Source organism: Cyclopterus lumpus, chromosome 5 (genome assembly GCF_009769545.1).
Source record: "Cyclopterus lumpus isolate fCycLum1 chromosome 5, fCycLum1.pri, whole genome shotgun sequence".
NCBI classification, from domain to species: Eukaryota; Metazoa; Chordata; class Actinopteri; order Perciformes; family Cyclopteridae; genus Cyclopterus; species Cyclopterus lumpus.
Genome location: NC_046970.1, coordinates 4,267,439 through 4,276,405, shown reverse-complemented (window position 1 = coordinate 4,276,405; position 8,967 = coordinate 4,267,439). Strand labels below are relative to the sequence as shown.

Genomic DNA, 8,967 nt, shown 5'->3' with positions numbered 1-8,967 from the left:
TCGGAGGCAGGCATGGCCAAACCAAAGTCAATTAGTTTAACCTTGAAGGGCTCATCTTTGTGATTCACAAACATCACATTGTCAGGTTTGAGGTCTGTGTGGATGAAGCCAATGCTTTTCAGGGCTTCGAACGCTACCAATAGCTGACGTGCTATGGGACGTATCTCATTAGGGGTCAGTGGTGCCCTTCTCTGCAGCACAAAATCCCAGAGGCTTGTGTCGAGCATCTCGAAGGTCACGCAAGGACATGAATCTTGAACAATGAAACTATCGATGTATTCCAACAGGTTGTTCTTCTCTGGGTCAAGAGCTCTCAGTTGCTCCAGCATCCTGACCTCTTCTTTGTGATCTGTAATATCTTTGAAGATCTTTATCGCTGTGGTTTTGGATGTGTTCAAATTTATACATTTGGACACTTTGCCAAAACTTCCTTCTCCAAGGACGTCCAACACAACATATTGTGTCGACTTATTGGAGATGATTTCTTGCTTCTGTACCTGAAATGGTACAAGCGCGGAGGTTGAAGAAGTCATCGTGTCTATCAATTGTTTCAATAATGAAATCAAGTTGAGTAGAGTAGAAAGAAGGGGGTTTGTTGTGAGAGTTTGCTATTTGTATTTTCTGATGCCTTTGATGTGATGTCATCGTGACATCATCAAAGGCATAAAGCCACCAGATAATTTAAAGAGATATGCACACAACTCTGTCTACTACATCGGTTCGGAATGTTCGGTTCGGAATGTTCGGTCTGGAACATCAGCACATGATCATGTGATCATCCATGTGACCTTATCATGTGATCAGCCAACTCTGCATTCTAAATTCTTTTAAAAAAAATTAAGATGGCTTTACTGGCCTATTGTATACAGCAGTGGTTCTCATCATTTTTTCATTGACTGTGATGGATACACAGCGCTGTGCTATCAGTGTCTGATTTAATAAAGCATATATTTTCAATTCAGTTTATAAACTTAAACTTATATTTTATTAAATATTCATGGAATTACCATTTTAAAATATTTTTTAATGGATGCTAATTTTAAATATATTTTATTTAGTTTGGTCTCAGCATTGATATGTTGACCCTGTTGTGCTTTGTAGTTAGGAAAATGCCACCAAAAAAGAAAAGAGATATCCGAAGTTTGTTCACCACCCAGAGGGCCTTGTTAGTTAGCTAGTAGCAGGCTATCACAGTGCAAACCTGCATCTTTTTGAAATGCCTTCAGGAAATCAGAAATCCAGTGCAGATGCAGTGCAGGTTGAGGAAGCAGCAGCTGGATCACCAGTGCTCCATGTGAGGTCTTACTCATGTCATTTTGTTTAGAATTACCATTTTACCATACATTAGCAATGAAACTGAACGACGTTTGGGGAATCTGACCTCATGTCAGCATTCGTGGATTGTGAATTATGTGATGTTGAATAAAAAAAGAAGGCTGTTCCATAAAACCTGAACCTATTACCTAAATATTCTAAATTGCTTTCAAAATAAATACATATATTACTCATATCTACATTTATTCATTAAGGCATTATTTTTTGAAATGCATTCAGGAAACTCAGTAATCAGGTTGAGGAAGCAGCAGCTGGACCATCAGGGCTTCAGGTGAGGTCTTAAATTGATTCTGTGTTCAGGAGTATTATCATGGCTGACAGTTTAAACATTGTCTACCTGTTTTAAGTGAATTATTATTATGTTAAAACATGCATGTGCAGACTAGGCTAAGTTATCTTTGCTCTTTAGGGAACAGTTAGTTTGAGTGACAGTGACCGTCATGAAGTGAGTGTATGAAGTTGTTTATATATATATTTTGGATATAGAATATACTGTTACACTATATTGGCATTTTAGCAGAACTTTTCTTACTCGTTTATTTATTATTATTTATTTGGTGCAGAATACTGTTTTGTATTTAAACTAAGGTTACAGAATCTACAAGAGTATCAGGTTGAGAAATAAATCACGAAGAGGTGGGGAGGGTGTTACAATGAAAGGGTACCTTGCAGGTGAGTTACTCCGCTCTCTGGTTTCACAAGATTGTCAGACTTCACAGATGGAAGGCATATACCTCCGCAGCTCGAGCGCTCTTTGGGGCCGCGCTGCTCGGTGAAGAATGAATCGGGGACTCTTCTTTACAAATATATCCAAGTATTGCAACCCACAAATGTCTGGTTCTGATTCTTCCGATGAGCGCGTCCGTTTCATGTTTCACAGGGTTAGAAGTCAATAAAATGTCCCTGGCAGACATGACAACTATGTGATATCCATGCTGACGAGCATAACCATTGTTGAGTTGTAGTGGATTGTATATACACTTGCACATGTAGATAAGAGAGGTTATGTTTTAAATTAGTAAATAAAGATATGATAATTAATTTGGGATATTATTTATTTTATATATTTATTTATATTTGGGAATGTATTATGAAGCATAAGAGAGGATCACTGTTTTATTATTGTTTGTTAATGACAAATGTAATGATTAATTGTATGATGCATGAGAATAAATGGATGTTTTATTGTTTAGACAATAGTTAAAGGGATGCCGATTGAAACCTGAGATGTTGCTTTTATTCTGAAGGCAGGATAATACACTGTAAAAAGCGAACAGTTGAACCAACTTAATTGAATTACTTCAATTGGTAACACAAATGAATTAAGTTTTCTCAAATTAAGTTAACAAGTTAGATTACCACAATTGCTTTAAGTCAAATGTATGTAATAATTTGATCGTTTTCAAATCAATGGTTTGCATTACTCCAACTTAAAATGAAGGCAACTCAACTTAAAGTCTCCAGTTTTTCCAACTCAATTATTTGCTTGATACTAAAGTAAAATACTGCTCCTTTACAACCTAATAATATAGTTGTAGGAAAGGTAATTTTTATAGTAACCATAGTGTGGAATTTTAGTGTGTTCAATCTAATTAAAATACCTTTCCCGAAGTTACAATTTTAAGTTGGCTGAAAGAAAATGTATACACTCAATTCTGATGTCTTTAAAACTTGATTATATAAATGTAAAAAAAACACTATATGCTTGTTTTCAAGAAAAACAAATATACACAACATGTGTAACAGTGCATAACAAACAATACAGCGAGTATCAATGTGAAACCACAAATGTTATACAATTTGTTCTACAAAGTGCAGAGTAATGCAACAAAATGATATGAAACCAGTATTAAGTACACAAAAAAATATTAAAATATCTTATCTTAAGATTTTTAAATCAACTAAAACAAAAAGAGACAACCATATTTTTTGAAAATGAAACCATCTGCCTCAAATGGAAAGAACAATAAACAAACTCCTGCACCTCCTTACAGAGCTAGACAGTCTTCAGTCTTCAGGTCCATTGTAGTGTTATTAGTTTTGAAGTCTGCCATAGAGATTTTGGACTTTGGGGGACATCTTTTGCTGCTCAAGATGCATGATAATTTTCTGGAGCACTTCAAAGGTGAAATTAAGGGGTTTGGGATTTGACAGGTTGAGTGCATATATCAGACCCAGAAGCAAGGCACAAGCTGAGGCGACGGGAGTCAGTCCATGCAACACCTGCACGCCCTCAATGACAATGCCAATGTCTTCAGGTAGCTCCTGCAGTCCTTCCCCCTCCTTCCGAATGACAAACACAGCCAAAGTGAGCTGCTCCAGGTCCCTCTGAGCATCATTGGCGCCAGAGTCCTACAGAGGGCATGACAAACACAAACCATCACTGGCATCAATTGGCACTGTTATTCTATGCACTAGGTATGGGACAATAATACCACTGGCTTCAGTCCTGCACTGTGATAACTTGATTATGCTAATTCTTCATCTTAATCAGAACACAACATTTATATTCACCATTGCTGTTAATGAAAGACGTTTGCTGAATAATGACAAAAGGGATTACACTATATGGATTTGGTACAGGTTCAGGCTCACATCTCAGGATTGGCCATGTCTAGTATTAAGACAACCCTGTGTTGTAAAACAACAAATAAATGCATCCTGAAACTTGACAATGTGCAACTTGTTGGTTGATGTGCCAATGTCTGGTATGTGCTGGACTATTTCTTGGCCGGGTGTCGCCACACCTCAACCAGCAGAGAGAGGTGTATCAATTCGATCCAATATGTTGTGTATTGTTAAAATGGCATTGCTTTCCCCATCTGAAATATCACTGGTAATATTATTGGCATTATTGGATTCAACAGAATTTATCGCAGGTTTGAAGATATTAGCTGCACCAGAGTGTTTTCTGTATTTTTGGCTTTTGAAGTTTGCAATAGTCTGCTAACTTTAATTATAGTTTGTCTTATAGTCACAGTTTTGGAAGACACATGTTACAGTCTCTTTGTTTTTAAGATGCTGGAAAATGTGTTGGAAATATTCCCTTTCTGTGGAGAGTTGAGTATGACTACAAATATGGCAGGTGAAGGTTGATATGGCTTTGTTGACTACTTGTTGGGCAGGATGATTTCGTGATAAATGGCTCAGTAGGGCATTCCAAGTCTTGAATCTACAAGGACAATTTGAGTAAGTGTATGGATATGAATGGCCCCGTCCGTAATGCCTATGAGTAAGCTTGTAGTGCTTGAGCAGTTCAGATCTTCTTGTTAATGCCTTTCCACAGTCCTTGCATCTCCACATGAAGCGCAACACTGGGGAAAACAGAGATGGCCTTTACAGGGTATGTGGAGACAATCATTTAAACAGAAGTCCATCTCATGTAGCAAGCCCTCTCTGAATACTTAAATATTAATTTTATATATATATATATATATGTAAATCTGATGTTAAAACAAGACTTCAGCAAAGTTCAATGATTTTGTTCCGACTTAAAAGGCAGTTCAAGAGAGCGTGGGTTACAAATCGGTGTGTTTTAAGATACATTTTTTCCAAAACCATTAGTACTCATACAAAAGTAGTGTTGAAGCAGAGGTAAAAACAGTCCCTCTAACAATCATTTACTGTAACCGTTCAAATTAAATAAAGCCATATTACTGCCTTGTCAATAGCACTTTATTCAAAGAGTAAACCTTACCTTAGATAGTGTTCAAGTCTGAAGTCACCCACCAGTCATGGAAAAAAATCTGAAGAAAAATTCAAAACAATATTTAGTGTTACTCATTACCCCACCCGGTACTAGTTTATGTTAGGACCAAGTGAGAAGACTTCACATCAGCTAAAAAAACAATACAGCAGCTTATTAGCACACTGGCAAAGCAATACTGAGCTGGGTATCGCGTAGCTTAACGTTAACCACCGCAACATGTCACTGTGACGCTTAACGTTAACCAACGTTAACCACCGCAACATGTCACGGTGGCGCTTAACGTTAACCACCGCAACATGTCACTGTGGCGCTTAACGTTAACCACCGCAACATGTCACTGTGGCGCTTAACGTTAACCAACGTTAACCACCGCAACATGTCACTGTGGCGCTTAACGTTAACCAACGTTAACCACCGCAACATGTCACGGTGGCGGTTAACGTTAACCAACGTTAACCACTGCAACATGTCACTGTGGCGCTTTCACACAGCGAGTATTTATCACCGCGGCCTACCTCATTTCCAACTTAAACCGAAGGCAGCCCTGTCACCGAGGGCAGCCAGCACACCCAAGTTGTTATCATTGCATCGCCCACAGCCAAGTTTGGTGTTTTTTTGGTCGGCAACAAGAAACTCCTCCACGTGTGCGCGAAAGAGTCACGTTACTTAACTACATAGGACACAATGCAGGTAGCGGCGGTAAATACAGGTTTTCTGAAGCAGCTAAGTTAAGACACTATTACAGCTTCCGCATCAAAGTGAGGTTCTGTTGTAGCCCAAAATGTGTGACCGCGCGCGCACCAACGCGTCAACTCCACGCGCCGAAGTAGTCTGAACAGAACCGCAGGCGCAGACCCTTTAAATCGCTTGGCGGCAAGCTAATGTAAGCCTTACCAGCTCATTATTGCTGCGCTAATCTGCCAATAAGCAGCTAACCTTACACCAGTACACAACACGAATAAGCAACTTGAACCACGCGAGTCATGGCCACATAAACCTAACCCTACGTCTGCACCACCTGCTTTGATATGTAGCTAACCGCTAGCTTGTTCATGCTACAGGCTCGCTAGCAATATGCTAACTGACATTGCAGCAGGGTAGTTAATTACATAATAGCAATTGTAATAGCTACGTGCTGGTGATTATATCGAGGCTATTAATGTTACGAAAGGATAAACATGTTTCACGAAACGAGTAAAATGCTTTATAAATGTTAATATAAAACATGCTAACATTAGCATGACAAGCTGGTTTGGTTTGTCAGTTTACTAACTAACTTAGTTAACGTTAAATACTTACTAACTTAATACTTAGCACAATGTAACTAATTCAGGTGGACCAATTTTATATATGACATATTACATTATTTGTACATACAAAACTAAATTTAGCACTAGACTTACCTTTTATCCAAGTCACCTTCACTCGAAAAAATGGCGGCTCGACTCCTGAGGAAAAATCTGGAAATGATGTGGACGTCATGACGTCAGACGCACAACACGGAGAGAAACCTAATTGATGTGCTTTTACTCAAATAAGAATAGTAGGTTAAGGGAACAACGTGTAAATTCAAATTGATATGATCCACAAAAATTCACTAAAGCAGAAATCTGATTGAGACTCATTTAAAAATGTACGTTACTTCAACTACTACTGAAATACTCTTTTTAGAGTGTAGGGTTTTATTCTGAAGGGGAACTTCCTGTCCTTGACCGGAAGTGTGAGCTTTGACCCCGCTAGTTTATCGATTTGAGGCATTCTTTGAAGTGGCCAATGGAACTAACCTTCAGGTGTGAACCTTATGTCTTATTCGCTGGTCAGCGTAGCATGCTGTGTCTCTGAAAGGTATTTCCATGAATACCTCTAACCAATGGGAGCTTAGCTCAGCGAATGAACTGCGAATAAAACTAATTGTAAGACGTGAATTTGGTCTCTTACGTGGTGACACCAGACAGAAACTGCTGGCTAAGTCAGGAGACTGTGGAAGCGAAGCCATGTGAGCGCGTCTGGGCCTGGACCATGTATGTATACAGATGACTCTTGTTTGTTATGATTAAATAATTATTATTATATATCTCTGGCGTCGGAGCTTCTTCTTCCAAGCACCAGGTAGCTCGAGATTCTCTGAACTCTTACAGACACTTTATTAGGTGCAACTCTTCAACAACCCACAATCAGCCATTTGCGTAGCAGCAATGTGTTTAGGCATGTAGACATGTTTCATGAAACATATTTTGTTATTGTTCAATCATCAAGGCCTAAAATTCCATATATGTGTATAACAGTGTCTACATATAAATGTTTTTGAAGCGCTAAGTAAGACCCGCCGTTGAAATGTTGCAATGTTTTTCACAAAATCTTCTAAAAATAAAGATAAACCCCATAAACATGCTCTTGATGTCACTAATTACAGTTTAAAAAGGGGAAACATAAACATCTATAATGATCAATATCAAATAACATATTTCCAACTGTGGCCACCAGATGACGAATATGACTCAGACATCAAAGCTCCGTCTTGCCATATTGAAACAAATGTGGTCCATCTGCATGGAGGCCAAAAGCCATTCCTCTCCCAGATGCAAGAAGTGTTATACCTTAAATAACACTGACGGCATATCGGGTGATCTCCCCTTAATGCGTAAGTCCACCGCTTGTTCATTTGTAGTGCACGATGACAACTTGTCTACACTTGAGTCTATTAAAAGACAGACAGTGGTGGCGGCTGTTTTTAGACACTTCAAATGGGTTGATGCATCTTCAATGCTTTCTTGGTTCTCGAACATGTTGTTGTTGTTGTTGTTCGTCCTCTTGGATATTGTGCAAATGTGGGGAACAACGCTCTTTTTTTGTATCACATTTGTATTCTTTTCATCTAAGTTTCTGTGATATTGCATTTGTTCTGATTTGTGTTTTACTCGTATTATTCAGTATCTTTTCTTGTATCACTGGATTTCGAATGTCCATTCTGAACTTATTGACGGCTCCCTCTTGTAGAAACTTCTACGTCTGTCCCGAGTGTACGCATCCTCTCGCCCCAAATTATCTGGGATGAGCGGGTACAGCTCACGAATAAATTGATGTTTTTTAATAGCACACTCTTGAGAGCTTTCACCACGTTGTGTCCCATGGCTGTTCCTGTTGACATTGTTATTTTTTTGTTTTAATGACTGTTCTCTCTTAATTATTCTAGTTAGCACAGGATGATTGTTAGGCATTTTTCATTGTTGTCTCCACTGAATTTTGGTGCATAATTAAACGAAAGATACTTTCTCTGAGTCCTTGTGAATGTTTCCCAAATGAATGCGCACGTGTGAGACGACTGGGTAAATACTGATTTTCTTCTGCAAAACACCATTTATAGTTTTAATCTGGCTTGGAACCTTTTGTGTTGTGGCACCTCCCGTCTCTCCTCCAAAATAACCTTTCAAAAGATGTGTTTCTCTGGATGCTAGGGGCGTTCCTAGGGCACGGAGCTCGTCTGGGAGGAAATTTGTCAAAATATCCTTTGTTTTTCTTTAAAGTTTTGAACTGTGACATATAGATCCAGGACTTTCTTTTGTTAACTGAAATAAACTCTTTTAACGGCTGTAAACACTACATGAAATGCTATAATAGATTGTTTAGCGAGATACTTAACTTTTTTTTTTTTTTAAAGACTTGGCTTATACAAAAATATTGGTAAAAGGTTATTGGAGTGTGGACTCTTTTAACAATTCTTCTTTTGCCCTTACAGTATATACAACCAATGTGTGTTAGAGGGTCAGAAGCTGGTACATTATTGTGCTGAGGTTTGGTGGTAATTTTAGCTACTACCCATGAACTTGACTTTTGCTACTTGCTTTATTAGAATACAAATTGTGGAGAAGAGTGGACTAAATTGTCTTCGAGCGACTGGATCAATTTCTGAACCCCGAGTGGGC

The 8,967-nt window shown here is 38.5% G+C and overlaps 1 long non-coding RNA gene across 1 annotated transcript; it reads right to left on the bottom strand.

Annotated features, from left to right (window-relative positions):
* Positions 1-3,555: 3,555 nt before the first annotated feature.
* LOC117731312 lies at positions 3,556-6,520 on the bottom strand. Its single transcript, XR_004609523.1, has 3 exons — positions 6,448-6,520; positions 5,033-5,081; positions 3,556-3,687 (listed from the first exon to the last, which is right to left on the bottom strand). It is a non-coding gene; the product is annotated as an uncharacterized LOC117731312 (long non-coding RNA).
* Between the last annotated feature and the right edge of the window lie 2,447 nt (positions 6,521-8,967).